We start from the raw sequence: 27,777 nt of genomic DNA on the forward strand, positions 1-27,777 counted from the left end.
TGTGGTATTTGCAAACCAGCAAAGTCACAAAAGGTGTACTGAAAATAGCATTTAGACTATATCCTTTTTCTGAAAAGAGCTGGGCTTACAGGAGCTACAATAGAGATTCAGATAGAAATGTACAGATTTCATAATTGAATGACAGAGATTTTTTTTCCTGCACTGACAGTTCTCTTCATTTGGCTTCCAAGTTTCTGAGCCATTAAGGGGTGCGTGGGGGTGCAATATTTCAAGCGTTTTGTTGAAAATGAAAAGCCAGACCTTGCTTTAAGAAAAGGAAGGTGAAAGGAGAGCAATTTGCAGGGTCCTTAGTTCCAGATGGTGGGTCTTTTTAAAGAAAAATAACAAATAGCACAAAAATTGTCATAGCACAGGCTCACATTGCACAGTTTGACCCTGGAATAATAGTTGAAGCTAACAAAGAGGAAGTTGGTAGTGGTCCATGGCACCGAACAGTGTCCTGCCGTGGCACCACCACCTGGAAGCTGTGTTTTGAGGGTGGCTGTCCTAATTAATACCCCACTGCTGTATGTATCCTGCAGCTGATTTCAGAGCTTGCTTGTTTGGAGCTGGCTCAAGCACCTCTGCACCACTCTGCGCTGCAGATGTGCTAAGATAACTGCAGATCCTAAGTTAAAGGYGGAGATAAGCAAAACCCTCTTTGGAGAGAGGTACACGTGCACAGTGTTTGGTTTGTGGATTGGTGCAGGGAAGGTTAGTTTTGTACGATCTGTTTCTTCCTACTTTTGCTTCCTCTGCATCTATTAAGCAATTTTATGCATCTCTGCATTAACCTTTTGAAAACTGGAGCTTTGAGTTACATCGCTTAGCAATGCAATTTTTCTTGCTGCATCTTATTAAAGAATCCTAAGAATATTCTGAACTTCATGCRTGCAGTTGGCTAGATATGCCTGGAAAGAGGAGATGTGTTACCTTGTTGCTGACTAATATTCTAGTGTGCATCTGGATTGGCTCAATTAGTCTGAAGATAAAGCTGTGTTAATGAGATGGGCTTGCACAGAGAGAAAGTGGAGGAGGATACAGAGTTTTAAATAGATTAGAGACTTCATTTGCTTTTGTACTTGGAGAATCTTTCTTTTTTTCTTTTCTTTTTTTTTTTTTCTGGAAAAGTGATTTGAGTTTGYATATTCTGTAAAAATATAAAAATGTTTCTGAAGCTACAGAAGGAATATAGAAGTCTAAATCTATAGTTTGTAGTTTAAAAAATCTATACAGATTGCAAATCACTTATGTGAGATTTTAATGAACTTCCTTACGCTGCTGTTACTTTGTTGCTCYGCTATCTTTGTTTCCCACTTTAGAGCACACTTAGGCTCTGCATCCTACCCGTTTTCTTCTTATTGTAAACATTGTCTTTCTTTGGGAAATGTCAATACCTGTTTTTTTTGCCTGCAGATCAGTCAGGGTTGAAGGGGCTGAAATTCTGTTTTCTCTTACAGACTTTCCTAACCTTCACGTTTTCTATTATCTTTAACTCTTTCCAATCTCCTCTTAGCCCCCAGCAGATCTCTGATTTTTTTTGTAAGGAATTTTCYTTGCTTTTCGTAGCTGTAGTAGCATTCCTCTCATCTGTGACGTTCAAGGTCATCCTCTCTCTGCTCATCTCAGAGTCGCCGTGAAGGCTCTGCAGCGTGCCCAGGTATTACCTGTCCGTGTAAACGCCGCCTCTGCCAGGCAGGGGATAAACCCGCCCTGGTTTTGCAGCCCAGCAGTCACCTCCCTTTTGAACGTGACATTTGTGTCGCGAAGGTGGATGCACGTAAGCCGCAAAGACAGGCTGTGCAGACAGGTACAGGGGAAAAATAAGACATCAGCGTGGCACTTCTGCAGAAGCTACGTTCAGCTGGTGTTAGAATAACAACGAGGAGGAATAAAGAGAGAAAAGCYGCTGCCTCAGCCCTGCCTGTCGCTCCTCGGTGCTGCGGCCGTTAGGTTTGCRCACAGCGCTCTGCCCAGCCGCGGCGCGTTGCCGAACGCTGGTGGAAGATGCGGAGGAGACGGCGTGGAGCTGAGCAGCGAGAACCGGCGGTGGTTCGCTTAACCCCCCGGCCGCGGATCCTCCAGGAGCACAGCGGGRGGGGGCTTAATCTGCGCAGACTAAAAGTTGTTTGCACAAAACTTCTTGGAAAGGCCAGCATTCATTTTGTACCTCTCCAAGCAGAGTCATATGTGATGGTTAAAGGTCTATGAAAAGGCTTTTACCATGGTGGGGTTGGTGTGTTATCTGTGTAGTCTCTGTTATCTTTATCACCTTTGATCCACGAGGGAAAATTTTCTTATGAAATTCCTTTTGATATCAGAGGAAGATCAGCATGATTATTGGCAATTCAATGGGGTAAAACACATATTTTTTCTATGTTGTATCTTGCTTGCGTTAGTAATAGTTGCCAAGGGAAACAGCAAAAYTCCAAATTCTTCTAGGAAGAAGGCTACAGTTATACCAAGGTCATTTAAAACTGTGCCTGCAGCTTATGAAAGCCCTAGTGGGAGCCTGTCGTGGGCCCTGATCGCGGGCCCAGTGGCCTTCTGCAGGCTCGGTTCTGATGAGACATAAAGTGTTCATCCTGTTCACTATTAAACTTTTTACAACAAGGAAACCCCTGTGTATTCTGGCTTAGCTCAAGAAAAATCATGGTGCCTCAAGTCTGGAGTTTGCTGCTGTAGGCTGCTGCAGCGCCCCGCGGGCTTCTGTTGCAGTCTGGGATCTCTCCGCTCCGCTTTCCTGCGGACGACGGAGGCCTTTCTGTAGTTTTACTAAGCTTTCCATTTGTTAGGAGAGTAAACTGTAACTGTCTTTTTGCGTAAGGCATAACCATTTTCCAAGWGTTTAAGCTTGGCTAGCTATTTGTTTGCCTCTCATTGATGAATGTGCTGTTTTTTATATTTTACAGAATGTTCCCCTTGTCAGGCACAACTATGAACCTTTACACATTCATCTTCAACCTTTCAGGAAAAAAATGCCAAAGTTTATACATAAATCTTTTTAAGGAACAGGTGCTTATGAGCTTTGTCTCACGTTGAATTGTTCAGAACTGACATTTATTACCTTACTGACTTCAGCTAAAGTCTATGAGAGAAATTCATTTAGGATGAAAATAGGTAATAATAGCTTGATTAGAACCATTTTCAGCTTCAAAGAACCCTCATGTCCTTCTGCATTAAATAATGATCATAAAATCAATTTTTGTATCTCTCAGATTCCCTTTYTGCCTTCTCTGAAGGTGACAGCCTTTAGGAAGGACACATTCTCCATGGTGTTTTATTGGTTTGAGTAACATTTCCTTTCCTTATTTGCTTGAATTTGTTAGTCCCAAGCCCTAATACTTTCAAGCTGTTGAGAGAATTAAAGGCAGTTAACATCTATGAATGCTTCTTATAAAAAAGGCACAGACCATACATAAATTTGCCTTCCCTAAACAAGYCTTTTCCACCTTTCCCTGACCCTATGTATTTAGCCTTTATAGCATACTCTTGGACTTGCCTTTTGTCTTTTTAATGCTACAGAGGACAAGCGTGATGCTTAATGCTACAGAGGACAAGCGTGATGCTCAGAGAAGCAGCTTCTCTGTGACCGTGCTCATGGAGCTGCGATGTGACTCAGGTGTGTGCAGATGTGTCCAGCTAGTCCAAGCCAGTTCTCTCAAGCGTGGTTAACAGCAGAGCCTGGTATTCGGGAGGCTGCGTAGCCCGCGTTGAACTCGGYGCCCTTCAGCCTCTGAGGTAGCTCAGGTTAAAGGGGCTCTGGTTGATGCAGAACTGTAGTTCTGCACAGTTCGGCACAGGCTGTGTGCAGCGTTTGCGCATCTCAGTGTAGGGAGATCAAATGACTACAAGCAAGTGTCAATGGGTTTAGTAGTTTGAATAAAATGGGAGTGTTTGAAATTTGTGCTTTTATTTGGGCAATAAAAGCATGATTTTTTAACTGTATTTCTCTCTGTGCCACTCATCGGTGTTGTATCTTAGTGTTTCGCCCTCAGGGAACATTTTCATAAGGCAGGTAGGTGTTGTTACTGACTTACTACAGAATAGTGAAAAGTAGTTGGAGAAGATTCTGATGTGGCCACGAAGATGGGGAAGAGCCACAGTTATCTGGTTCCCAGATGTCTGTATTTGACTTCTGACCATCAATGAAGCAGTAGGAGTTTTCAGAGGAGAATCATGACTGATACAAGAGAAACTTTTCACAAAGATCTAAAAGCAAAACGTTATGTTACATGAACTTCAAGTGCAGACTTTGTGGAGCATAAAACTCCTTTGTCTGTTTTTTTGATGCTTTAATTTTCAGCTCTTTAAAATTTAAAGAATTCTACACTGAAACTTTTGCCATCATGTGTTTTGATTCTCAACTGCATGTTCCTGTGAATGAACTAGTGCATTTTTTTTCTCCTTTTTTCCACAGGCACTTGGTTGTGCGGGTAGATTACAGACTGTAAGTTACTGATTGTGATTAGGTGATGTTTAATTCTCAATATTGTTCTCATCAATCAGGTTTCTTTCTGGTATCAGATGTTCACATCCATAATCATTTTTTTGGCATTGTTCTGCAGTGGTTCTTTGATTATAAATGCCCCGGGAGTAAGGTGTTATATTAGGGGAGGACAGTTCACTTTAAGGACTGAATTCTTTTTCTCTCTGTAGTTTGATTTTTGAATGTCACACAGTTTTCTTTGTCCATAGTTACAGCTAGGAGAGAATTACTGTGATCATCTATTAGCTACAATATGTGTTCATTACTGTGTTAATTTATCATGAAATGCAGTACAAGCATAATCCTTACTGGAAATTTAGTAACTATAATATGCAAAAAAATACTCTGGCCTGATTTTGGACCTTATTTTTCAACAGAATTGTCAAAGTAACAGATATTTGGCTGGCAAGCAGTTCTAAACAGCTATCTGATGGAGAACTAGGACCAAAGAGTGCACCTAACATATTTTTCCCCAAAATTTAAAAGCAAAAAATTAAGAGGAAAACTTAGTTGAAAAGGAAGGCATAGGGAGTGTGGGAGATGTGAGGAAATTCATCATTACTGTCTCATTAGTCTTGTYTGTGGAAGTGAATGAGTTGCCCTAATCTCAACAGGAGGAGAAAACCTGGTCTGCTGAGGCAGATTTCTCTGTAGACGTGAGGCTGAATTTCCTTGGCATRTTGACATTGCTCACAATGGTCTGTGGTTCGGAGGTTTCCTCTGTCCATTGATTAAATTGGGAATCTAGACTCTCAGCCTGTGGACCTATGGTACTGATATCTAAGCAACGTGAGTATCTTTTTCTCCTGTCACCTTCTCCCCAGTTCCTCATTTATCATTCTTTACGACTATTAATTAATTTGCTCTTAAAAATATGTTATTTAGAGGGGGGAGAAGAGAGAGGCGAGAGCTCGGGACAATTTCAAGGAAAGGTGGGTCTGAGATATCCCTGAGAACAATTTGACTGAAGTCTGAGAGTGGYCAGGTCCAACACTGACAGATACAGGAAGGTAAAAGGAGAGAGGCCAGTGAGATTTAGAGTGCCTTTATTCTGAACGTAGGAAGAATGTGGGACATGGCAGCAACACTGTGGTAAAATTCCCTTTCAGAGTGATTTAAATCACGCTCGAGAGAGAGAGTTCTGCGGAGCACCGGGGCAGAGCTCTAGCTTTGCGAGTGAGAGGATGTTTCCATGTTGTTGTTCCTGAAGGTCAGCATGGTCATGTCAGCATCCTCTTATGTGAGAATGTGTGAACAGAGTGTCTGTTTGTGGTTACTTTCCTCTTCTGCAATGTAATTGAAAAAGCTAAGAAAATCTCAGTGAAGGAAAATACCAATAGAAATATAGAGTTTACAAAAAATCAAGACATTAAAAAAAAAAGGCTTCTTTTAAAAAGTGTAGATATTGTTAGCTGTAAGTAGAACCCTTGATCTTATCAGTATCCTGGAGGTAGAAAATAGAATAGCAGAATGGATTGAAATCATGATATCTAAACCACTGTATCACATACTAGGATCACCTACAGTCAATAGACGTCTATTTTATGTTGGATGACAACAATTTTAAACATAAATTTTAATAGACCAGTAGATTTTGTATTAGGTATTATATAATAGATATTTTATGACGTATAGACTGATATATATTCTAATTCTAATACTTATTTTGAACCCCATTATGATTATCTGTATATAAAAGACAGTTGTTATTTCAAAATAAAAAGGAAAAAGAGAAAGACCTAAGCCACATAAACTGATGCCCTGAATGTGTGTTTATCATAAGTATTTATTTCTAAAGCCCATATTCTTCCTCATAGCAATCTTCATTTTGCCCAATGTTTGGTGTTGTATAAAGTGCTAACTTTAGCTAGACTCATTTCATGGGTTGAGAATGTTTCTGTTAGTAAAGATTTTCTGAATAGAACTCTTAGTTTTTAGATTTCTTGTGGCAGATGYGTTGTCTCTCTCGATTTGTCAAGTGTTGTGCACATTGATAGTGCTGCATAAATTAATAACATGATACCAGCACACTATATATTTAAATGTCAGAACCATGGGTTTGCTAAGTGAGTGGGACAGCACTTTTTTCATCAACTTACATAGCTTTAATAGCTGGACACTTGTTGGTGTCTGCAGCAAATTTCAAAGCAAAAATAAAACTGGAAACAAACAACAGAGAAAACTTGTTTTGAATTAACAATTATTCTGTATCATAGCCATAGAGGAACAATCTGATAATCAACAGAAGTGAGCTTCTTGTTCTACCAGTATATCAATATGCAGTAAGATGAATTTTGTCTTCTTGAGTGCTGTATTATTTGTGTTTTTTTCACTTTCTGTCAGGTGATGTCGTAGATCTATGGAAATGTAACTGAAAATTCCTTGCCCAGTTGGCAAGGCTGCCTACTTGTGAAGGATCGACACCTTCCATTTGTCCCCTAGCTGTCATATGCAGTATTCAGCTGGAYACTACAAAGCAAAGTAGAAGAAACACAGACCAGTATGTAAATGAGAGCTCTCTTAATTGCAGAATGACCCTGTGTCCCATTAAATATAAAGCTTTGATYCTAACCATTTCATAATTTTGATTATGCAAATTTGGCAGTTTGTCATCCAAAATGACTTGCATCTAGCTGTTTCCTGCCTGGAGACCCGGTGACTAATCAGCACATTGGGCTGCCTGTAGACAAATGCACCTTCCCCTCCGTCAGGAGTCGGAGCATCCACCTTTCTGCGGGGTCCGTAATGCAGGCACCATATTGTGGTGCAGTATGTCACAAACATGATGTGACATGTCAGATTACTCGAGTTTTCTTACCCGCAGGTTGTATTTTTGCCAGATCTGCAATTCTGAAGCAYGGGAGAAATTGAGGGGCTTATGGTTCTGGGAGATTTTTCCTGCCTGTTTTAACATGAGGAGAGCCACAGTCATGTACCCACTAACTTTTTTCAGCTGCATGTGTAATCTGCTGCTGAGACATGCAGTAATCATGACCATACATTGAAGACATGTTGTCACAGCCCTGTTGGTCTTCTCTGGACATCCCCACTGGCCACTGGCACAGTGGTTTGACTCTTTGGTCTGGATGGCTCATCTTATTATAACACCAAGATTACTTTAATCTCATGCATATTTCAACTTCATGTCTGTTTAATTCTGTTGCCTGCTCTGTGACCTTTCACAATTACCAGATATGCCAGGCTTGATTCTTCTCAAGAGGTCCGTTTCTGTCTCTTTTTAACGTGTACGGACCGATGCACGGTTGGCTGCGTCTTTCTTCTAAGGGCTGCTAGCGGTATGCCAGAGGGCCCTCGGGGGAGCTGACCAGGCCAATCTACCATGCTTTCTTCTCTGTCTTTCCAGAATTGATAAACTGTATGGTTTAGTAGGTATTTACCTTAGTTTAATTAAAACTGACTACTGAGATTTAAATCTTTTACCTTCTGATACTCCCCTGGACTGAGGTCAAATACTGTGGCCTTTTTTTTAAGGAAAAAAAAAATGGAATTTCAGCACTTTGGATACCACGATCATTCTTACTGGCAAACTCCTGAACATTTGTCTGACTCTTCCTAAAAGGGTGATCATTAACTAATTTACTAGAAAATCCCAGAAGTTAAAGATCATGATGCTGTATGTGTGGCATGACAGCAAATGAAAGATATTATTCTCCTTTTCTGATGATATATTTCTTAATAACGTTATATTCTTACTTAAAAGCTAGTAAGGCAGGCTCCCTGTGAGGAGAAAACCATGCTTCCTCTCATGATGTCTGCTCTGCCACTAGCAGTTCCCAGAATGCAGTACAGTCATGTTTGTCAGATAGTATTATAATTAAGCGGACTGCATCAGAGATTGTATTTTATCTCCTTGCAATATAGGGGTATTTTTCCTGAATTAATGTCCAGAAAAGGAAGAATCATGACCTTTGTTGTAAGCTGATAAATCTTTAACTTCTTTATTCACAGCTAGGCAATACTTGCTTCTTTCTTTCTTTTTCTTTGTAACCTATAATAATTAGTCTTCTCAATAGTTAGATTTTATCAGGAAAAGTATACCCTTGACCAGTCCCTGGGTACACAATTTTACATAAATATTTGATCCTTGGAATTTTGCCAGKACTGTCAGACTTAAAGATTACTTCAATGTATCTTTTATATAATGTATGCCAAATTGTTCTTCTCATTGAATACTTATAGAACTATTTCTGCTATTCCCACAGCACCACTGAGTCATTTCTTACTGGATTTCTCACTGCTCTGAATATTCATGAAAGTTTATGAAATATGACAACGCTTCTTCTAGAGGTGGTTCTTCCAGTGTGTTATCCATACAGTTTTACTTACTTATGGGTTGTTGCAGCTGTTATTTTCTTCATCTCATTTCTGGTTGGATGATTCTTCAGAAGAACACAAAATTAAAAAGTCACGATCACTGTCAAGTCCAGTCCTTTGCTAGCACGGATGACTAATATATAATCCTTTTCCCAATTTAGCAAACCTCAAATTAAACTCCTTAGATGTCTTCATTTGATACTGCTGTTGGAATTTTTTTTCAAAATGTCATTATTCTGACAGAATTTCCAAACTAGTTTTGTTCATGGCCAGTTTATGGCACCTGTTTGTTCTATGATCTTTTYACTCCACTCCTTTTTAACTACAGTATCAGTATATTTCAATACTGTACCAGCTTAATAGATGTCTTAATAGTCTTTGCTATAAGACCTGATAGTCTATATGCTCATTCTCTTGTAATTCTAGCATAGAGAATTGAAGATCTGAGCTCCATTAAGGATGTAATAACTTCCTCTTCAGTATCTTAAGCTCCATTAGTTTCATTCTGCATTTGTCTTCTAYGTTGATGAGTCCGATGATGATCATATAGGATGCTATGTCTTGTGTGTTGATACAGCACTGTTAAATAAAAGTTGTGGTATACAAAGATGGTAATATACAAAAATGTGAGAAGGAATGTGTACCATTTAGGGAAGCCACTTATACAGCAGGTTTTCTGGTGTTGAATTAATTTGCCTCAACCTAGATTTTCTTAAATAGACTGCTGATACCTGTTAGTAGCACCTTGCATTCTGAGTTGTTTTAAACAAGAGGAGAATAATTAAATCCAGGATTACTTTTGGCTATATTAGTGTGTGATCAAAGGTCTCTAGAATGAGAACTCGATCAATGCTACCCATTTATTGATCTCATATCATGTGTGTGTTTTTTCACATAAACAGAAAAAAAGCAGAGTTCTGTAAGTTCAGTATCTGAATGTTTCCTGCTCTTCCAGAAGCAGTCTCATGACCCAGGATCTTCTCTGAATCGCCTCATTATTGAGTGAGGAGGAATGAGCGATGAAGTACTGTTCAGTAGTGTCAAGTATAGTTAYATTAGTTATATTATTGCTCAGTGCTTATTGCTATTGTGAAGAATAATATTTCTACTGCAGAAGGCAAAGTAGCAGAGGAACCTAGACGATTAACTTTCTTTGATTTATAGTTATTTCATTTTTCTCCAAGAGTTCAGAATAGGTTCAATGTCAACACTATTTCTCTTAGGTCTTTGACTAGTTTGAGGCAGATCAAAGAAGAGTACGTTGCCAAAGAATTTACCTAATATACATATATACAGAATTTCGTAGCTCAGTAATGGCTSCAGCCTCCCTGCAAATTAGTAACACAAATTTGATAATAAAATGACAGAAAACAGGAAAAAAAGCAAATGGCTAAAAATCCTGTTCCCCCCAGTTCAGTTTTCTTCTTCTGCACACTATCAGCCTGAACATCTGAGCACAAAACATAGTGAAAGAGTCTAAAAGAGGACCATGGAAGTGAAATTGGATACCAGAGTCAAGGAGCTCTTGTGGGAAGCAGCCTGCCAAAAGTTCCCTTCCTGTAAAAAGCTGGAAATAGTTGTTGAGAATCTCTCCTCCTCAAAGCCAGTGCAAAGCTGCCAGAAATCAGCCTACTCATGGGCTTAAGAAGAAAATAGTCCRTGCATGTGTCCAAGAGCTAGAAATCAGGATGGACTATATTTTGCTGGAATTCTGCAGGTGTCTGACAGAGCTGTGGTGTGCTTAAAACCTCCCAATCCTTTGGGTTTTTTTGGCTGACGATGTTCCAGTTTGTATAAAAGAACTGTAATTTTCAGACTTTCAAGAAGTAAACAAACAAGCTCTGGAGAAAGTGTATGCTATGTAAAGGAATTCAGTACAGAGGTGTTCACACTGATGGAAATCTAAGCTTGTAAATTCATATGAAACAGTGCTGTACAGACTTTTCTGATCGCGATCAGATACAGTTGAGCCAAATTTACTTGGTACCTGGCCTAAATTAAGAAACTTTGATTCTTGCCAGAGATTATTAGCTTGGAGAGCATGCCAAACTTTTGTGGCAAGACTGAATCTGAATCTAAGGTAGGATGCATGTAGTCAGCACTGCTATCTCCACCTTATGCATTTCGAATTTTGAGACTAACGTGAGTAGACTGAGGTCCCTCAGCATCTGTCAGTATAAAAATTCCGTCTTCCTTGTGAAATTCATAGCACATGAGCATATGTTATGCTTGTAGTCACAGACATATGGAACAGAGGTGACTCAGCATTTCCAACCTCACAATTAAAAATAATCTCCCAACAAGTTGTCATCTCCAGAGGTCCCTTCCAACCTCAGTTATTCCCCCAATACCTTTTTTCTTCCCAGAAAATCGTGAGTTTGAAAAAAGAAAGCAATTCCAAGAGTGTTTAATTGTCTTTTAATATGTGATCCTCAGGTTCACCCAGGTTGCTTGGTTCCTTGCTTGTTTTGCCCCCCTCCTCCCCCTTTTTKGGGGGTGGGGGAGAAACGTTAATTTGAGGGTTAATTTTCTTGGATAATCGTAGGAATCAAGAARCTGGGACTTTAAAAGAGACACCTTCTACTGTGCTATTTGACGGCAATGCAGACTTTGCTCAAGGTTATTCATCCCTCTAACCATTGACCTCTGTGTTCTCTAAACACATGGCTGAAGGATGATGGCAGCAAGGAATTTATCAAACTCAGCCAGAAAGCATGAATTAGAAGAAACAACTTGTGCAGTACTTCCCAGAAAAAGATGACTTTGTGAAAATGACATCCTTTTTCTTAAAAAAAACCAAAACCCCCCAAAACCTCCTTATGTACACACAGAAGTATTCTATGGAAACAAATTTCTTTGGGGGGTATTCTGTTGTTTAACTGATGAGTAAAAATAGCTGGTGTCTTGCTTTTGGTTTTATATTTTTTTAACCTTTTACATATTCAACAGAATTGTTAATCAACAGAGTGGGATATGTCTGTCAGTACTGGGGCTTCCAGGTCCTAAATTGTTGAAAATCCAGTGATCCCATTGCAGATGAAGAGCTGAAAGGGAAAGGATGACAATCTTTTGTCCTTGCATCTGAAATCCTATAAATCACTAGTTCAGATCCTTTTTGCATATATCCTCCAGTGTGGTTCTGGACCACACTGGATATGCCTGGAAAACTATCTGTCCTGCTGATTTCCCAAAACAACCATTGTTTTCTAGCAGTTTCTCATTGCTGTTCACAGTATTCTGCTTGTGACTACAATTTTGAATGAAATCCCTGAGATGCTTCGGGATGACATGGTGAAAAGTGATATTTATGGCCAAGTCTAAAAGCAGTGATGACTCATTTTCCTAATGGGCCTCAGCAGAGACCAAAGTCTGAAAGGAGAGCTCTTCTTGTCAGAATACAACCRTCTGGGGCGTCTGCCTAACTAAAATATTTTTGCAAGCTGTTTGAATATAAACCAGTATGAACCTTCAGCCAAATGTATTATTGTCCACTATTTACTCTTCATTATCCCCAGTTTAAAAATGCTTGTGGCAAATACTGAAAAAAGYGGAAACAATATAGTGTATCCGAATGAAATAGAATTAGTGTATAGCAAAAACGGACCATTCAGATGACTATGGTCTATCCTTATTCAACCAATTTGTAAAATGCTTGCAAGTAACAATTACAGTCTGTTAGAATAATAAGATAAATATAAAACCCAGCATTCTTTCATGAAAGATTCAATAAGCAAGAGACTAAATTTAAAGGAATATTATTTTTAATGAATAGTTCTGTGCTGATGCATCTCATTATTGGTTCCCTATACCAACCAATCCTTTCCTTAATTGATTTTTAATACATTTTCTTCTTTCAAAACAAGTGAAATCTACTTCGCATATCCATCATACTTATTTTCTACATCTTTAATGGATCAAATTGTTTTCATTAAGGTCTACAATTATCAGTGATAGAAATGTTGACTAGATATAAATAAAACCCCTTGTTTGCTGTAGTTCTTAATTATGTTCCTTTCATTCTCATGGCATGCATTTTAGAAAACTTAAAGAATTATAATTACTGATGCATGTTTCTGGTAGGGTGTTATTATAGTTTAATCTTTCTTATAGTTATACAATCATCTGAATTTCAATATAAGTAATTTTCCTTTCACTATCACCGGAACATTGGCACTAAGTAATAGTAACACATATATGTTTAAAATTTTGGTTTGCTTTTGAAGTATATTGACACTGAACTTACTGGTTCACATTTTAATTATACATATAGAGAGACTGAACGTGAAATAATATTACTGCTGGAGTGGTCAAAAGGCAGAGCTGCTGCTTTGGAGGAAATTTCATTTTCTTTCAATGTGATTAAATCTGATTTGGTATCAAACCTCACTGTCTTAGAACTTGTYTGGTGGTGGCAAAGTGTTAATTACAGTCCAGTTAATCTTGTCCTTTCCATCCACTTGGGTAGAAATATCTTCTTAAGACCAAAAGCATGTGTGAGAAATGCTTCAAATAAATCCAGAAAGCCTTATTTTCCATCTGTGTTGTATGGACCATAGGCTTATATACATTACTGTCAGTGAAGCCACAGTGATTTATACTACTGGCTAGTTTTCCATAGAGATATGAAGTGAAAGAAATTCTCCACTATAACATTAGACAAACCAGAAGAGGCAGGCTCCGTATTAATTCTGTTTGCTCTYTAATTTCAGGAAGTCAGCGCTGAGCCTTATGGATGTGTTCAGGCAGGAGTTCTGCGTGATCTCAGGGTAGCTGAAGGGCATCAGATGCCCTATTTCTGCCACTGAGACGCGCCTCAGCAGACAAGTAATAGATTATAAATCTCTGAAAGCATTTTTCAGTCATGCATCTTTACCATATCCCTAAACCAACTACAAGATTTCAAAGTGCATAAAAATCACTTGTACCAGAGGATTTTGCAGCATAGATAATACCGTAGAAACTCTGTGTACTATCATTTTGGCACAAATAATTGGGTGTGGAACAGCACATATACAAAAAAAAAAGTAAAAATGTCTTTGTCTCATACTAGCACATAGGATGAGTAATATAGAATTATAGTTGTAATAATCCATCACTGTCCTTCTGTATTGAAATTGCAAACAAAAAATATAGAGTTTAGACTGCAAAAAATCAAACCAAACACCTGTGCTAGAATTATATTATTGGGTTATATCATAACTGATAGGTCTGTAAAATTGAACTCTCAGTTCCACTTCAGATTTATTTCTGACTAAATCAAAAGTCAGTTTGCTGAGATGAGGACTTGCCATTTTGTGACTAAAATGTTTTATTCTGAATAATTTGGATGCGTACCGTTCCCTGCAATGTCACTTCTTACAAGATACTGCTGTTTCTTCTGGCTTGTTTTCTCCTCTTTCCTACCAAAGGAACAAGCTGATAGCTTGCAAAAGTTCTGCATATGCACCTTCGTTTAGACTGGTACGCTGTCAGATGCCCCTGCGATTGTTTGTGTGATGGAGACTGAGAGCTGGAAGCAGCGTAGTAATTTGTACAGACTAGCAATACATGCACGGTCCTTTAGCTGGAGAACGCTTCTAGCTGGATCGCAGTCAGGACGGAGGAGGTTGTGAGCCACTGGCTGTGACATGCCTGAAGGGTGATCTCACTGGCAATCTGCTTATGGGCAAGGGCGATTGTAACTCGTAGGGGAAGCAGATGTTGTGTTCCCTTTCAGGGTCAGTGGGCATGRGGGAGGCCTCCACCGTCAGCTCTGCTGTTACTGTCACCTCATGGAGTTTCTCCTTTACCCTCAGTGGCCAGAGTCTCTCCCAGCGCTCGATGATTCTGTCCTATCCCATGTACCAATGCTGAAGAGGGGATAGTTGCGTAAAAATAAGCTGATCTCAGACACTATTAAACAATGTGTTGTCYCTTCCTATATATTAGCATCTTTTGCTTCAGCGACTGCACAGAAAGTTGGAGAACATGACTTGCTTTATGAAGAACAACAAATTTTGGTACATCTTGCATAGAGGCTTTTTCTTTTTTTTATGAAGTGACTGATGACCACTAAAGAGAAGTTTCCAGAGAAAACGAAATTCTCCAAAATGTTAGCCATTCAGAAATAGGATATGCCAAATTTCTCCCTCGTTTTCCCCTTCTTCTTCTTTGTTCAGCTCTGCAGTAGTTCTTAGAAACCTGTTTGCTCCAGTGTTGGTGGGCTTTAACTCTTGCTTTTTAAAATGTAACGCAGTATTATTTAAATGGAATACTACATACTTTTGTAAGGATTTCTTCCTTTGTTTTCTACTGCTTCATCCTGTGWTCCTGGTATTTGCTAAGAGCATAGCACTAGTTAAGTCTGTCTTGCAATTAGTGATACATCTTTTTCTTTTTGCTATGTAATGTGGCAATGACACAAGGAGTTTGTCCTTCTGCTGTTGTGGTTGGTTGATTGTTATAGAAATTTRTTTTTTGTGAAATTTTGCAGGAAAGCTGTAAGATGAAGAAAAAATTTAGTGCTTTTGGGAAGTCCTTTCAGTCCTTCACAGGTACCTTTTGTTTTCTTCAGCACTTAATATCTTGTGAATAATTAGTGCATCAAGCCGCTTCTCAGGTGAGATATTGCTCTATTACATCTACATCAGTGCATTTGAATCTATGCGTAACTCTTCCTACGAAAGCCTTTCTGTAATACCATGTTTTACTAATCTGTGACAGGACAGACTCCAGTAGTTCAGATACCCTTGAGCAGTGTTTTTGGCTTATCAGYAATTTTTTTATGTACCAGCAGAGTTCAGATTTGCGTGTTTTGAAAACAAAAGACGGTGATGCTTTTTGTCAAGATTGGCTGCTTGTTTGTCTGGGAGCTGCTTGGGATGATACTAGGCCAAGTTTAAGTGAAATTTATTAATTTTTTTTCCGCTTGCTCATTTTATTATAGCAATAGATATTTCTTTATATATTCTCGCTGTGTCCTGTTTTACTGTGCACTTCACAACAGAAGAGATGTTTTCGGTGGAAGAGAATATAACCAGGGCCTGGTTACAGCAGTTGTTTTAGCTGGTTTGTATTATCCTTTTCTCTCCCGAATTGCTACCAAAACAAAACATACATGTGCATAACCCTGCCCCAAAAGACTATTTCATTTCAAAAGTAGCATTTGAAAAGATGTGCCAAATAACAAGTAATGTGACAGATGTGGAAGAAGAGGCAGGATTATAAACTCAGACTTTCTGTAGCTGCTTATGTTCTGCCTCTACTAAGAATGCTCCAGTGGGTCAGCCCTGAAATTTGAAATGGAAGATGCACGTGACAATATAGAAAAACATATTTTATGAGAAATATCTCCTTTTTATGTAGGTTTTCTTTCAAGTAAGGAATTGGGAAGGAAATCTTTATACATATCCCTTGTTAAGGGTCTAATCTTAAGCTGTTTATTGGAAGCATCTGTGCCAGTCTSTGGTGAGGGCCAGATTCCATCAAAATATGACTTTGAAAATCCAGTATCCTTAACAGGCCTAGGAGTAGATTTTGTATATTCATTAAACAGCAGTTGTAAATGTTCACTGAAGTGTCTGAGTCATACCACAGAGTAATACACCTCTTCTTCTATGCTTGTAAAACCTCAGATTATGTTTTGGTAAACAGGCACATTAATATGATTAGTTTATTTTTTGATCTTCTGAAAGATAAGCAGCGTACCTACCAGGAAATGTCAAAGGTATTTATGCCATGAAAAATATTTTTTACAAGCAAATAAACATCTCTTTAAAACCTAAAACAAATACTTTTATTTGTAAATTGACTCTATTGTAAACCTGGAAGCTTTCTTAGAAGCATTAATGCAGGTAAGTTCTTAGTTCTCACTGAAAGCAAACTTTCAAGGTCTACTAGCATTTCACATGTAAASATTTTTTTTTATTTTTTTCTGAATAAGTATCTAAATAACACCATCATTGATTGCCCTGTTAAGACGAAAGTATGTGTTTATCTGAGACTTTGTAAAATAACAGGTGAACTCAATTGCTTCGAACATAACAGTATTTTTTTTTTTTGACTGCAAGTTCTCCAGTTGTTTATGGCTTCATCTTYGCTGTCACCAATAGAAAGACCATGCTGGTGATTAAGATACCAGTATGAAAGAGATGTGCATTTACTAAGTAGTGAMTCTCATCCTGACAACAAAGAAAATGTGCATTAGAAGTATGACTGTGGGGCTCCAGAGGGTGCTGGTGGGAGGAGAGTGCAATATGGCACTGAACCTGCTGTGGTTTAACATATGGAAAGATGCCTAAAGAATTAACATTATTCAGATGGATGGACACTTCTGACTGAGGGACAGCTGTTGGGAAATCACTAAGATACTTGTTTTGCTCTTTTGGATTGTGAAAGGTGACTACTCAAAGGAGACATGTAAAATATATGCAGAAGTCTTCAGCTCTCAGCTGTGGATGGAGACTGACATGGTAAGGCAGCTGAGTGGGCAGCTCAGGTGCCTACAGTGGCAAAGGAGCTGCTGGAGGCATCAGGGAGTTCTGCGCATTTATGAGGAAGAGCAATGCTTGAAACTATCCTGAACAAGAGTTCAATGTCAAGCTTTAAAAAATTTTGTTCCCACCTCACTATCCTTTCCACCATTGTGCTTGGAATTTACAGACCCTTGTCAAACACAGTTTCTTTTCTGATACTTCTTGTAATTATTGAGAGTAGTGGTGTTCTGGCTCTCTCTTTTGGCTCACTGTTACAATTTACATCTCCTGTATTCGTTGCACACTCTCCAAAATGTATGTATAGTGTGTAGGAAACTTTTTTTTTTCTTGTGGGAAGGAGTTTTATTACTCTTAAGAAAGCCAACTTCAAGAAGGTGGTCTGCTTAAACACCAGCTCTCTGTCCCTAACGATTTGTCTTTTARTACATGACATAGTGCCAAGAGTATAAAGAAGGAATTCTTAACTGATTCAGATAGGACTGACACGATTTCAAAGCAAGTCTTTGAAATGCTCTGGTGTCTGTTGCCATAAAGGATGTTCTGCCAAAGAAGCACTAATCAGAGCTGTGGGAAGCCCCGGGGGAAGGATGCCCGAGCGCGGCTGAGGTGGGCGCGCAGGTGGCACACCTCCCAGCTGCTGCTTCGGGACCCCTTCGCCACCCAGCTGGGGAGCTCTGTGCGGTTTGTGCGGCTGGCTTTGTTAAAGAATACTGAAGCTGTTCCCCCCTAGCTCTGGTTTCATGTTGCCGCTGTTCCTACTGCATGTTGGAGCAAAAACTGCAGCAAAACTTGTGTTGCATTTATCCAAAGTTTTAGCTTGTCAGGGTTGCACAGGACTCTGCTGAGCTGCAGGAAGGGAGGGAGATGCTTGATTGTGATCGGAGAATCCTGGAGATCTATTCTGGATCAATATGGGAGCCAAGGGAGAAGCCACTAGGGATAACTCAAATCGCATAGTGAACACAATCATTTTTGATGATATTACGTGATTTTTAATGTGCTTTTTTAATTTGCCTTCTCTTCACCTCCACTCCYCTAAAAATGTATCAGGCCTTACAGTGACTAGCCATATAAAACCCAGAGAATTAGCAAACTTACTGTTAAAAACACAATGTCAGAAATAGCAAGTATCTATTATTACGCTGTACCTGATGAAAGGGGAGGGCATAGCAAAATGTCTTATTTATACATGGGAGATTACATTTTGGCAAAGTTTCTTCCTTTACTTATGTTAGAGATCATAGGGCTTATGCTTGGGCAACATCTTGCAGAAACACAAACAAAATTTGTGTCAGATTTAATTATTAAGTATACAGTAGAACTGCCAGAAATGGAGAGAGAGTTGAGCTGTTTTTTATTTTTGTTTCTAAAAATTTATTCTGATACCCTGTTGATCCTCGCTATAACCATAACTGTTCAGCATAGCAGTGGAGGCTTGTCTCACCCTTGCATAGGATCCCCATGCATGCCGTTAATGAACAAACAAGTTGCAGGATGTACTTTATGGGAAGATGCTCTGATTTAGGAAGAACAGATATGCCTGAAGGCAGAATAAAAGGTTAACCTGAGAAATGAAACTAAAACAAAAAAAACCCAGGTCCTCCCAACAAGGAATTTATGCTTTTATAGGAGGATGTGTGATGTAGGTTCATTCATGCRTAGAATTGGATGTGTTTTCATTTTACTTCTTTTTTTTCACTCTCTCTATTCTCAGTAGTGTGTTTGCAATCAACACAATTTATGTTTGGCATAAGGTATTTTTTAAAGTAAATCAGGTTCATTTTATTTCACTATTTCAAGATAATTAAATCAGAGAGCGATTTTAAAGTTTWAAAAAAAGATGGAAGCCAATCCAAAGAATTTGTAAAGGTGATAGCTGTAGAAAAATTTGAAAAACAGTTTGTGAAAAAGAAAGRTCTTACCCGGCACTACGAGATTATGAGTTAAATTAAGAGCAGTCAGCATTTTGCCTAACATTCTTCAGTGCACTGAAGCATGCTGTTTGAGCAGCTATGAGGCACTCGCCTGCACACACGGGCAGGTAGCACAGGGACCTTCAGTGTCACTCTGAAACTTTTAATAATTTTGAAAGGGGTTGTTCTGCAGATACACCAGTATTGCACAGCCGAATAATCATGTTCRTGGTGTGTGTTGTAGGAGGGCTTGTCAAATGGTGATGCTGGAGGATGTGTATGGGATAATGCCTCAGAGCACTCCTACATGGATTCTGGTTACGCTAATCGCACCGAGTTGTTCTTCCTCACGTAAAGTGCTGTGTGTGGGATAAGATTCCACTGGGGAGGGATAAAAATAATCCATCTACCACCAAAATGTGAATTACATTTCCAGTCACGTAGGTGCAAATAGGAATGTTTCAAATTGCCAAGTACCGAATGTTTATTTCCATGTTTTTCATAGCAATACCTCAATTCATTCGGACGTGTGACTTGCATTTCTTAGTAAAATGGGATTCTTTACTAAGTGTTATGGAATCCTGGGATCGGAGATGAGCCAAATAATCAGTTATTATAACGGTGACTAACAAAACTGGAATAGAAAAGCTAAACAGTACATAATCAATAAGGAATGGTGACTTCAGATACAAACTCAGAATTGCAGAGCTGCTAGGAACATACTTTGAATTTTTATGGTTCAGGGTAGTTATTTTTTGACACTCTGGAAACTTGACACTGTGTGACAGAAGGCAGATTTCTTAGAAGTACCCTTGGCTAGAATATTTCGTTTTCTTAGATAAGCCTCTGCTGTTATTTCTCTAAGCAGCCCAAAAATAATTGTCAGTTTCTCTCAATTTCACAAAATCTACCAGTATGTTCGTAATGACATAACACCATAAAATAATTTAGAATAACTGTTAGTAATTATCTTCTTTTTTATCAGGTCCGACTGTGCCCTTTCTGGAATGTCATATTTGTGTGTGCACACATTTTGTATGTTGTATGCATGATTGTATCTGACATACAAGCTAGCGTTCAATTGTATACTCAGCTTGCTAAATGATGACAAAAGGCCAAGCTCCTCAGATGTTCAGCAGCAGTCAAAATGGGTATTAATATATTTTTTCAGAATGAATATCCAGTGGCCTCCTCTGATCCAGGGCACGTTTTGGGAGGTTGCACAATTTCTTATGACATAGCTGTTCTGTGGTATATTTCTGGTGCTGTATTCCCAGTAGGCAGAAATAGTAGAAATGTCCAGGGAGAGTTGTCTTTGGCAGCACCTACTTTATATTTGCTTTCTGATCACCTGCTTTATATTTGGYTTCTGATTCACAGATTCCTGCATGATAATGGTACAAATACCTTTGAAAAAGGACCCGATGTATGTGTAATGTGTATGTTAGTGTCCAGTCCCTGCACCGTGGCCATAGTTTACACAGATGTCACCAGCCATTCTGTAGTCCCTCAAGCAGTCTCCATCTCCTAATGATGAGAGTTGGTGGGCTGTAGCAATTAATTGTTATTTAGTAGTACTATATGATAGAGAGCCATATGTGAATTATAAGGCTTAGTACATGTATCTGCTGAGACTGCAGCTGATAACTTCTACCTAACACCCTGCCGTGTTAYAGGTGTTGCAAGAGGGTTTGATTTAGCTTAACTCTCCTTCATTGTAGGCTGAGACAAAACAGTAATTTCAGTGCCTTTAATTTTTCAGCCACAAGTTTATTCCCCTTCCCTTTTGCTGTAGAAATTACTCAGTCARTTGGATTAGCTGGAACTCGTACTAGGCCTTTCAGTAGCAGCGCAGTCTAGGTCATCAGAAACAACCTGTGGTCTGCATAACTCTGGGTTTGCCGGAAGCTAAGYGTGAGCACATAGTTTTTACTGGCACAGCACTACTTGCTGAGCTTCTGAAACTTAATCCTGGGTTTGAGTCCTTAGTCTGAAGTCAAATGAATGTAGAGTAAGTTTGAGGAGAGACATGGTTTTACATTCAAGGTAATAAGCATAGTAAGGAAATAAACATTTTCAGGGTCTATTATACAGTCTGATGAATCTGACACATTTTGCTTTCTCTAAGGCTATGAAGTTAAGAATTGAGCTGTTTAGGTGTATAAGGCTGTAAAAAACATCATATTCTGTCCACCACAGTCTCAGGCAGCTTACATGAGATGTTAAATTCAGGAGGAGAATATTTCCTGCATGACTCTTCCCTCACTACCTCCCTCTTACATACATATTTCCTCTTAAAACTGAGAGAACATTTTTAAAGTTCACATAGTTAAGAGGAAMCATTGAAGCTTTTGAGATGCTGCAATCAAGAAAAAATAATTCCAGTCTTGTTAAAGCTTCTTTTGTTGCTGTTTTGCACTCAGTAGTTTGAGTTTGGCTACTTCCCAACAGAAGAAAACAATTTATATAAAGAAAAATAGGAAATAAGTGGCGTTTGATCTTTTTCCAGACAAGYTGTCAGAAGTGCTTTATATTTCAACCTAAATTTTCAAAAAACTTGTGCTGGTGAAGTAGTTTGGCTTTTTACCTAGGGCAAATTAACATTATTTCTTAAGACTTCAGCAGCATCTGTTATGTTGATTACAGTGCAGAATAGTTTTTTGATACAAATGTCAGACTTCCTTTTAAAACTGGGCTAGATTTTTATGTTGATGATAATGAAGGAATGTATAGAATGAAATTACTTCCAAAGCCTCTTCTGTGCTGGAATTCTGAGGTGTCTTAATGACTTTTTCTTCTTTCTTTATCATCTCATGCAGGAGCTCTAAGGATGCACAAATTCCAAGTAGAACCCCATTGCTCTAGGGTACAGCTCTCAATAGATTTTGGGACACCCTGGAAAAAGCTAAAATTCAGGGGCTTCCCTCCTCCCTCTTGAGTACTGTGTGACCTACCTACCACCTATTTTAGCCCAATCTGCTCCCTTCCTTGCCCAGGGCTTTAAAAGTTGCCTTCAGGCCCTTCTTCCTAAAAGTAGCTTTCACCTCTTGTCTTTCATTCCTATTTAGATAGTGAACTCATGGGACGTAGGCTTGCTTTTTCTACATATATGTTCAGCCAGAGATAATTCTATGGAACTGCAATGAGGAAAAAGCCCTGAGGCCTCAAGCCAAGAGAAGGAGGGACCTGCTGGGCAATTAGGTAGTAGTGTATGAATAATTCATGATATGTTTGGGAGGAAGAAGCAGCAGCCCAGGCTCTGTCCTAGCAACCCTGTGTGGCTAACATTGGTTTTTTACACTGCATCGAATTTGACTTATTTTGACTTACTTTATATTGTACCCACTGTTTTATGTAGGCGTAAGTGGACTGGCCTTATCAACTGCAAGTATTGCAGCTGAGAGATGAGGAAGCTCTTAAACTGCCCTTGCTTAGTTCCTTGCTGTTGTCTCCATGTGGCTAATACCTAGGAGACCTTTTTGTGAATGGTGCACTCTGTCAAGTGTTGGCAGAGGATTTTAAAATTGAAATATCTCTTCTGATAATGTGTTTTTGTGTTTCTTTTTTGTATATACCCTTTTTCAGAGCTGGGGTTTCTGATAGAAAATTACAGCCATAGTCCCACAAATAGTCACTTTTCTGTTATTCCTTGATTGTCCCCGTTGGCACACTGCAGGGATGCCAGGAGACTGTGATTTCTGAATTTGGAGTTCTGCCTGCAGACAGAGGCCTGAGCTGCTCAGAACGCGCCAGGCAGCTCTCAGATAAAAAGGGTTCTCTAGCCTGTGGTGAATAGCAAATATGCTGTCTGGAGCTAGCCTGTGTTAGAGAGGCTTTTCTAGCCTATGTACAAGGTACATAAAATCAGATAAAACTGGGGAGAGAAGGGCGTAATGCATGCAAACAAACATGTAATAAATAAAATATAGTGGCAGCATTTGGAGTAGTTGGTTAGAGCCGTTTCTAAGGAACTGTGAGGTGGGAGTGTGAATCCTCTGTCAGAGGCAGTAATCGAATATCAGACATCTACATCCTAGGTGAATGCTGCAGTAAAGCACAGACCTACAGCATCTGTCTGCTTTTGCTGGGTTTGGAAAAGAAAAAAAGAAAAAAGAAAAGAAAAGAAAAGAAGAGAGGAGAAGAGGAGAGGAGAGGAGAGGAGAGGAGAAGAGAAAAGAAGAGAAAAGAAAAGAAAAGAGACCAGCCTCTCTTCAAAGAAGGTACTTTCCTTAAAGAAAGTAGCAGGTGCTACACTCCTCACTGGATTTTAAGCAGTGAATTTAGGTTGGAGGAAGTCGCCACCCAGTAAAACAAGCTAAAGTGCATCAGCCTTATTGCCTGATATTTATCACACTCCCATCATGAGTGTTCTTTCTTTCAAGCCCATTTTCAGACCTGATTCATGTATTTGTTTGATTGATTTTGTTGGTGGTTTTAATTTTTTGAATGGAAGAACAAGGATGACCATTACAGCCGAATTGAAGTTCAGGAGAATAGAACACATTTTAAAATCATAAATCTTTCAACAGAGCTAAAATACCTCTRTTGTATGCTTTTAATAATGTGAGAAACAACTCTAACCACTAAAATAAACTCATCAATGTCCTCGCTCCTGTTGGAGTTAGGAGTTGGGCCACCATTCTCAGCATGTAGGAGGTGAAAATCTGTCATTCAATCTGGAAGCTGCAGGAAAATGTTTCCTCTCTGTCCGTATGAATCCCCATTCTGTTTTGCGCCTGTCCACAGTGTGGACAGTTCCCTTTAACAAGGACTGAGAAACAGTCAGTCTCATTTACAGTCTCAACGAGCCGTAGGGCTCCTGACATTGCCTGCTATGGCATACTTGGCACTCTAAAGGATATTGCTATCTAGGTGGTAGTTCACTAGCCAGCTCCTATCCTTTTGCTGGGCTTTTCATTAAGAAATCTCCTCCAAGATTTATATATATGACTTTAAATTTTCTTGATACCTAAAGAGGAAATGTTAGGAGCCAAACAAGGCCTTTGTAAAGAACAAAGAATTGGCAGCCACACAGTAAACATGAAACTTGGTTAGTGATAGAAAGGGCTTGAAAACTGCAAAGTTGACAGTACTTAGCTGGGGGAAAATAAATTGTCTAGACCTTGTCAGCTTGTTCTCCATGGGTGCTCTGAGAGATATATTCTGTAGAAAAGGAGGTGGCTGGATGGCAAAGACCCTAAGTGTTAATTTGCTAAAAGGCAAAGCAAATGAACAGTTTGAGAAAACATTTTGGAATTTTTCACCTACATTGTGCAGCGCTAGGGAGGAATGTCTGTTTCTTTAGTTATTTATGGCAACATTGAGGCAATGAGGAAAGATGCATTTGTAGAGGGAGAGTGATTAAAACCACTGGCTTGAAAAAAGTTTTCACTGATCAGAAAATACCTAAAACTTAAATGAGCAATTTTTCATTTCCCCTACAAGATCTGTGCTGACCACTGAATCATGCACAGAAATTGCAGTGAAATGAACAGGAATTTTGTACAAATATGAAAGTATGGAAGTAGATATTTGTCATTATTTGCAAAAATGTTTCTGCATAATTACTTCTCCCAAACTCTCACTCCTTTGCTATCCTCTTTAAGACTTTCTTTCAAAGTGTGCTTTATTGAAGTCTTTAAAGATAATGGAAGGTTGTACCTCTCTGCTGCTTGGGTTGAAAGGGAATTTAAAATGCAGACTGCTGTTTTACTTTTTATCTGACTGGGGTGTGCATGCAGTACCATTAAGAGTTTTTCAGTGTTTATATAACGTTTTCTATAATAGTTTTCATTTCAGCAAAATATGTATTGCAAAAGGTCGCCAAAAGGTTGGGAGGTACCAGTTAGCAAATATTGTGGTGATCTGCACAGTCTCAGACTGAAGCTCTCTTTAAAACTTCACATAACTCTCTCAAGCCAAGCTGTGCTTCTAGAATTCTGTGCCCTAGCAGGTCCCTTTCACCTCTCCTCCACCTCATCTTGCCCCAGCAGTAGTGAGTCTTGGTTTTCCAGAATCGTTACACTGTACAGGGCTGCCTGGAGGATTTGAGTACAGGCTACTTTGAATTTGAATTAACTTTCCATATAGGGTTGTTGGGAAGACCTCTGAGTCTCCTTTTATTTGTATGATTTGCTGAACTCACTTTTGCATACCTGGGTGTTGTTGGAAACCTAGAGCTATGTCAGGCTTGACTGAGCAGTTAGCATGAGAATATGCATGGTCCCAGGTAGGTGCAGAGGTAAGATTTCTTCCACCTCCCTCCRGGAGGACCCCAATCTCTATGGCAGTGTAGAAGTCTTTGCAGGATTTGTCTTCTTGTAGAGGATGCCAGTATTTGCTTCCTAGACTGACCAGACAAAATGCAGAGCTATGTTGCTCCTTTACAGCCCAGTGATTTGAGCAGTCTCTGAAACGTAGAAGACAGAGCTATATCTCACGTAGCTGCGGGGATTAAACCTTGATGTCTCCTTTTAGGAGACATTCCTGCTGTTTACAAAATGCTTTGGAATTTACTGGCAAATGTCGAGAAGAACATGTAACTTCAGCACTTAGGTGGAACAGAAGAGAATTTCCTGATTCTGGTCCTTACTTCCTAGGTTGTTCCTATATTGTGTTTTAAGGAGCTATTAAATAGAAATATACACCAAAGCCCCTCTCCCCCCCMAAAAAGTCCATGAAACAGCTTCCCCAGTGCTCATCTGACAAAATCTTCTTCTTTCTTAACCCCATGGAAATCTTCAGTCCTTTTTTTGCTGTACTGAAGATTCAGTTACTATTTATGCTCTATATTTTTTTCACCTGAATCACCACAGGGATAGATGGCATGAGCGTATACCATGGACACAAGTCAGTGGTGGGAAATTACCTGCTAGGTTCAAGGAAGCAGAAGGGGCAAAAAGTACGACTTTGGTGAGGGTGTCCACAGCAGAAAGCCTTTCGCCTTGGCTGCAGTCTCACCACAGGAATTTTAGGCAAATCTCAAGCTTCAGGAGATAGTATCTAAGTGGCAAATTTTAGATTCRTATTTTTCTATCTTCATCTGAGTAGATATTCAGATACGGGGCATGGGATCAATTTTTTTCCATTTTTCACAGAGAATATATTCTGAGGGAGAAAAAAAAAAGGAGAGAGAGAGAAAGAGGGCAGGATGGGGGTGGGAGTAAAGCAAGGAGAGCAAAGAAGAAGGAAGAAGAGTAGGAAAGAATTCCTGTGCTGGCACAGTAGAGCAGAAGAAAGGTATTGCCCTGTTTCACTCTTATCAGTATCTTTCAAGGTAGATTTGGCTACAAATTTTGTTTGATCTCTGCATGTTCCTGATTTCTTGAACATGTTCTTTCTCTGCAGAGCACTGCTTACTGTGCAGGAAATTTTAAGTTATATAGTAATTTGTTTTCAAGGTACCATGTATTTTTCTCAGCACAAAAGAGCACTCTATGTCAATTTTCTCCAGTGGTGGCTACAGGAACTTTTTTTTTCTGCAGCAAAAAAGGCTACAGTAAGTCACATAGCTCCTGCCGATGCACATTTTCTGTGAATTATACAACAGTAAAATAAATAAAGCAGTGAAAGTGCTGAAAACTGATGTCTGTCACCTTTGAGAATTAKTTAAAAATTAATTCCAAAAAATAGAAAAAACAGATAGAGTTCACTAGCCATTTTTAGCTTAACTCCGCAGTAATTAGAGACTAAGAAATCTACTACACTCATGAGGAGATATCAATATCTTGCATTTTGTTATGATATTTAAAAGCTATGACAAATGAGTACATATATGTAACCTACTACTAATCTTCGTTATGCCTGTCCTCCYCGTTTTGCCCACTCTATGAGCATTTGAAATTGTTTCCATTCTCAGGAAGAGATCCTGGCTGTTTAGTTCAGTACAGGCTCGTGCATTAATTCTGATCACTGTCAGCAAAGACCAGTTGTGACAATATTTGGTGCTGCTTTCTCATTGCTGCAAATTTGGAGACCACATAACTGGAACTGAACTGCAGGGCTGGTGAAATGTTGTGAGCAGGAGCTCACTCGTGGTGGGATTTGGTGCCATAATTTGCTGCTTGTTCCTCTTCCTTGCCTGCAGCAGGACAGTGGTGTTGGGTGATCCAGCTGGTAACGCCCGGGGCTAAGGCAAGGCAGTCCCTGTAGTGGCACTTCCCTGCCAGGGCAATGGGTCTTGACATGTTATGCTGCCTCTGACTGCCCTGTGTGTCTGTGGGTAAAGTTGAGTGACTAAGGTCAAGACAAGACAGCCTAGGATAATTCAAAGAACGTCCTAGCCACCCTTTCCTTCTCTCTGATGCAACGCAATGGCAATAAGGTTATGCAGAAGTTAAACTGTTCTGAGGTTAAAATTGGGGCAATGAGATCTTTGTGCTGACATCTGAGGGCAAAACTTGACCTTCTGAATTTTGAAGAARCTGCAAAGAGCTGGGATGTTACAGTACGTTTGTCAAAGAGGTAGTGCAAAGGCTTGTCAGATTTTGGCTCGGAGCCTTCAGATATGATTTGCAGCATCCTTGCAAAGAGCAAGCCTAGGTAGCTGGGTGATGAGCATGGAATA

Source organism: Rhea americana, unplaced genomic scaffold (assembly GCF_003343005.1).
Source record: "Rhea americana isolate MKP2758 unplaced genomic scaffold, rheAme1 scaffold_6, whole genome shotgun sequence".
In the NCBI taxonomy this organism is placed as follows: domain Eukaryota; kingdom Metazoa; phylum Chordata; class Aves; order Rheiformes; family Rheidae; genus Rhea; species Rhea americana.